At 45.6% G+C, this 5,549-nt stretch overlaps 1 pseudogene; it reads left to right on the top strand.

The window, feature by feature from the left end:
- The first annotated feature begins 4,618 nt into the window (after positions 1 to 4,618).
- Positions 4,619 to 4,782, top strand: LOC121437567 (annotated as a pseudogene).
- Positions 4,783 to 5,549: the final 767 nt, after the last annotated feature.

Raw genomic sequence — 5,549 nt, 5'->3', positions numbered from 1 at the left:
GAGTGGCAGTCAATGAGCTCATGCCTCATGCTCTCTGTTTTCATTGGGTTTCATTCTTGATTTGTGGGGAGAGGGATCCGTGCTAGGTAGGCAAAGCACCCTTCCCCCGAACCCTCCGAGCCCCCCCCCCCCCCACCGCTAATGCCACAAGGTTGAACTTTCAGCAGTGGGTTGTGGAGTGGTAATGTCTGTGTCTCTTTGGTGGGTGATGGATCTCCATGTTGCACATGCTGTATGCTTGCTTTGGAATAATGAAACCATGTCTTTTCACCACATCTACTCCCTTTTAAATATTGCTGTTCACATTTGTAAACAAAATGACCAGGGCTGATTTCTGCCCATGTCTCCTTCACTTTAGAATCTTGTAATAATGAGGGATTCTCGGGGAGATTCCCTCATTGAAGAGCTGAGACGTCTAATAGCCACCTTGGAAATAAAACTTCTGATGCTGAATATAAGTACTGAGCCTTTCAGGGCAAACTGAGGCTTGATGAGCACTGTTTATTTCAATATGTCCATTTAATATGTCCTTGTGCTTCACAGCGCCAGCAAGAGAATGCTGCTGGTCAACTGTCTCTCATGGATCTGTTATTCTCATAATACTCTGAAGAAATGAAAGTTGATATGACAGGAGCGATTCTCTCATGGAAATTCTCTGGGAGAAGCTGCTTGTGGTTTGCGGCTTCAGCGACTACATCTTCTTGTGTTCTCCTGTTCCTAAAGATACCCCTTTCTGCTAAAACCCAAGTAAACTGAAGGATTTTTGTGACAGCAGTCCAGAGATGTCTATAACATCCTCTAGCCCATGGGTCGTAATGGCAAGTTTTTCTTGGTAGCGTCGTAATTAATGGTTAGCAGTGCATTGGTGTCGATACAGTGGGGTCTTGTACCTCAGTATCACTTGACCAAATTAGAAGGCACAAGAGTGGTCCATCCTTGTCATCTTCAGAGAAATAATTAAAGGAGGCACACTCTTGCCATTGTATACTGCTGTTACATTTGTTCAGTCATGGAGCCTATGGGAATGACGATAACCCTGCAAAGGGAATGTGTCCTGTAGACTTGAAAAGACTGTGTGCCCCAGAAGTAGTGAAATTGGTAGAATTCATTAAAACTCCTGAAGAAAAAAAGATGTAAGTATTGTGACGAGTATGTGAAAATGTCACTTCTTGACAAAATTTATAAGGTCTTTCAATGCAATGTGGTCTGCTACCTGATGTCAACTGCCTGTCACAGTAAGAGTTGATCCTTATTATGCCTATAGCTCACTTCCTTGTGGTTTATGTATTTCCTCCTTTGTATGGATAGCGGTAACTGAGAATGTTTTGTTTTGTGTTTCAAATTTATTGTGCACGTAGTATGTGAACATCAGTGATAGACAAGGTCTTCTGTACACTTAACACTTTTATCCTGTGGTTTCCTTCATATATATATGTGTGTGTGTGTGTGTGTGTGTGTGTGTGTGTGTGTGTGTATACATATATATATACATACTCCATGGGAAATCATTACTTGGAAACGTTTGGTTTAATAAATATGGAATTGTTTCAGACTTGCTGGTATGAGTCATGTAATTGCACTCCCTTCCCAACGTTTCATGCCTTTTTAAACAAAAATGGTCCCATGATAACGCACGTTTCTGCAAGGGGCCTCTCCTCGTCCTGACCACTTGTCTCCTGTGGTGCAGAAGCATTAAAAACAAGTGTGCATTCGGCATCTCTCATTTTCTACAAGCAGAATTCATTTCTTCACAGTCAATGAGAGAACTTCCCCTCTGGCCAGAATCATGGTACTTCCTAAACTGTGAATCATCTAGGGGAACTTCCCCCTTTGTTCAAAATATCTGTGATTGTATGGACCTTCAGTAATGCTTCCAGCACTGAATATCTCCTACTTGAGATATTCTATCAGTAGTAGATGAAAAATACATTACCGTATCATTGAATCTTGTATTATTCGAGTGTGTACTCCTGCGTGTATGAGAGAAAGAGAGAGACAGAAAAACAGAAAGAGACGGATGGAGAGAGGGAGAGAGAGAATATTTTGGTATGTGGTACATGTGTAAATGTGTTCCTATGTGTAGCACATGTGTGTGTGAATACACGTGTATGGTGTATGCAGGTTTATGCATCAGGCTTTTAGTATGAAGTACATGTGTAAATGTTCATATGTGTAGGCAGACCTGTGTGTGAGTGCATGTGTGCATCTCTGCATGTTTGCAGATGTGTGTAAATCATTTGGCATGTGCTTCATATATATGCGTTCTATGTGTAGACACACTTGTTTTTGAATGCATGTGTCCACCTCTGTGTATGTTTGCAAGTGTAAATCTTTTGATATGTGGTTCATATATATGTGTTCATGTGTGTAGCACACATGTGTGGATATGTGTGTGTGAGAGAGTGTGCAGATCTTTTCGTATGTGGTACGTATGTTTATGTGATCATATGTGTAAGTGGAGACTTCATGTTCATTTCCTGGCCAACCAGACCCAAATAGTCACAGCAAAGCTTTATTAATTACAACACAGTTTTGCCGATGGCCCAGGCATATTCCCAGCTATGTCTTACATCCTAAATTAACCCATTTCTACTCATCTGTGTATCACCACGAGGCTGTGGCTTACCGGTAAGTTTCCGGTGTCTGTCTCCTTCGGCAGGTGCATGGCATCTGCCTGACTCTGCCGTCTTTCTCCCTGCATTCATTTTAAATTTCCCACCTAACTTTGTTCTGCCCTGCCATTGACCAAAGAAGCTTCTTTATTAACCAACGGTAGTAAAACCTATTCATAGCATACAGAGGGGAATCCCACATCACATGTGTGTAGAATTCATGTGCGTGAATGCATGTGCATGCATGCGTGCCTGTGTTCACAACTGCATGTGCATATGTCGGCAGATGTGATTTTGCATGTAGAAGCCAGATATACTCCAGGCACCTAACTTATTTTGACACAGGGTAACACTGTGACCGTGGGGCTCATTGATTAGTCTAGAGCATTAGGTCATTGAGTGCCAGGATTCTACCCTGTCTCTCTTCTTCAGTGCTGGTGTTATAGACACTCACCATTGGTCTTTGATGTGGTATGTGTATGTATCTGTGCATGTGTATATATGTGTATATGTATGTATGTGCAAATACGTTCGTTTAGGTTCCCAAGGAGGGTGTCAGACCCCCCAGAGGGGGAGTTATCAGTCACCTGACAGGGTTCCTGGGATTTGAACTCGGGTCTTCTGGAAGAGCAACAAGTGCTCTTAAACACCGAACCGTCTCTACAGCACCCTGTGCTGAGGTTTTCAAAGGTTCTGGGGATCTTAACTCATCATCTGTGCTATTTGGTATCTCTGGTCCTGGTTGTGGGAGCTTGGGGGAGCCGCTGGCTGTACAAAGTATGTAAGAGTCATTTAGACTCTTAGGTATCCCTGGTCCTGGTTGTGGAGTATAGGAAGCCCCTGGCCATAGGAGCCATTTAGATTACTATCTGCCTTCCGGTCCTGGTTGTAGGAGCTTGATATGGCCTGGTCCAACAGATAGTGAAGATCACCAGGCTATTAATCACCTCCAATCCCCAGCCTTCTGGATGAAAGAACAGGTCTCACATCTTTTCCATTGAGAAGACATTACTGCATGCTTAACGTTCCTGGTTTCCCAGGAGATCTGCGGGCATAAGGATCTTCCTGCTCCCCACAGACTGGGACACTGTGATAGGAGCTGAGATGTGCCCCAGGAGGCAGACCCACATTTGCAAAGTGTAGATGCCACACAGTGAAATAATGAGAACTGTCACAGAATGTGTTCTGTATGCATCATCAGTGTGAACAAGGAACGGATAAAATTTCTGAGTTCAAAGCCTATGAAACGAATATGTACATGGAGCTGGGGAAATGGCTCAGAGGGTAAAATGCTTGCTGAATTAGCATGAAGACCTGAGTTCAGATCCCCAGAACCTTTGAAAACCTCAGCATAGGGTGCTGTAGAGACGGCTCAGTTTAAGAGCATTTGTTGCTCTTCCAGAAGACCCGAGTTCAAATCTCAGGAACCCTGTCAGGTGTCCCAAGACTGACTGATAACTCCCCCTCTGGGGGGTCCGACACCCTCCATGGGAACCTGAACGAACACATTTGCACATACATACATGGACACATACACACACGCACAGTTACATACACATACCACATCTCAGGCCAACGGTGAGTGTCTGTAATACCAGCACTTGAGAAGAGAGAGAGGTTTGTGAGATATAGCATCTGAGAGCAGGGAGAAGGTAGCAGTATGGTGAGGCTGCACACCATCCATGCACATGTGTATGTGGGACGAAATGGCACCGCAGATGTCATTCATTTCTAACACTAATGTTACTGACCATAAAATTAAAGATGGGCAAGGATCATGGCTCAGTGGGTTAGGTTTTCCCATGCAAACATGAGAACCTGAGTTCAGATCACCAGTGCCCACGGAAAATCCAGGCACAGCAATACTCTTAAACCCTAGAGCCAGCATGTCTGGTATGGAGGACAGAGTGCTGGATCCATCCGCAAAGCTCTCTGGCCACTCCGCCTGACAAAATCAGTGAGTTTCATGTTCACTGAGAGACTGTGTCTTAAAAGATAAGGTAAATCTGCAGCCAACTAAGCTGCACGGGAGGTCCCCTTTCTCAGCGGGGGACGTTGTGCAATGGTTGCCAGCAGCTTCTCACTGGGGCCTGGTGTGCAATGGTTGCCAACAGCACACTCGTTCGGAGTGATCTCACCCTGTCGCCTGTATGGGACCTTGGAGACAATCTTCTGACGGCTCTTCCAGCTCTGACCTCAATGTCGCCTCCAATCTAGGCCCCAGACAGGTATTCGCTGTGCCCTAGGGAAGCCTCAGGTCACCACGGCCAGGGGTCTCACTATCCAGGCCATCACGTCCACCTGAATCAAGCCTCAGAATGAGGAACATCAGATGGAGGCCCTACGTAAAGCCAATTCAAGCTCTCCGTGCTGCCAGAGGCAAGTGGTGTTATTAAGCCCGTTCCTCCCACTTTCTTGCCCTGGTCCTCCTCACTGAGTTCTTCTTTGTCTGTCTCTCTCAAAGAGGTAAGGCTTCACTAAACTGAATGTAGATTTATCTGAAGGACACAGTCGCTGAGAAGTGACTCATTCCTGATGGCCGAGGGGTCAGCTGCATCACCAATCCTGGTCCCACGGGCATTGGCGGGCCCCGCACTCCTCGGGGCTTCTACTGTGGTGCTACCCTCTACCCTACTAAATCATGTTCAGTAATAAATATCACATCCTGTCTGGGAAAAGAGGGGTTACAGATGATACGCAGTGTCAACCTTTGCCCTACACACTCACACACACGGCAGGGGTGAGGGTGAAACACAAGAGGAGGAAGAGAATACTAGGGAGGGAGAGGAGGGATGGAGGGAGGGAGGAGGGATGGAGGGAGGGAGGAGGGATGGAGGGATGTATGTGGTAGTAAAGTCAATGGGCTAGTAAGATGGCTGAACAGGCATGTTCCACCAGGTCTGATGAGTTGGGTCCAATCTCCAGGTCCGACAACTT

Source organism: Microtus oregoni, unplaced genomic scaffold (genome assembly GCF_018167655.1).
Source record: "Microtus oregoni isolate MIOR12 unplaced genomic scaffold, Mior012 000052F_ref0000163, whole genome shotgun sequence".
Classification (NCBI taxonomy): Eukaryota; Metazoa; Chordata; class Mammalia; order Rodentia; family Cricetidae; genus Microtus; species Microtus oregoni.
The sequence above is the reverse complement of the archived record's forward strand: the minus strand, read 5'-3'. Positions and strand labels throughout refer to the sequence as shown.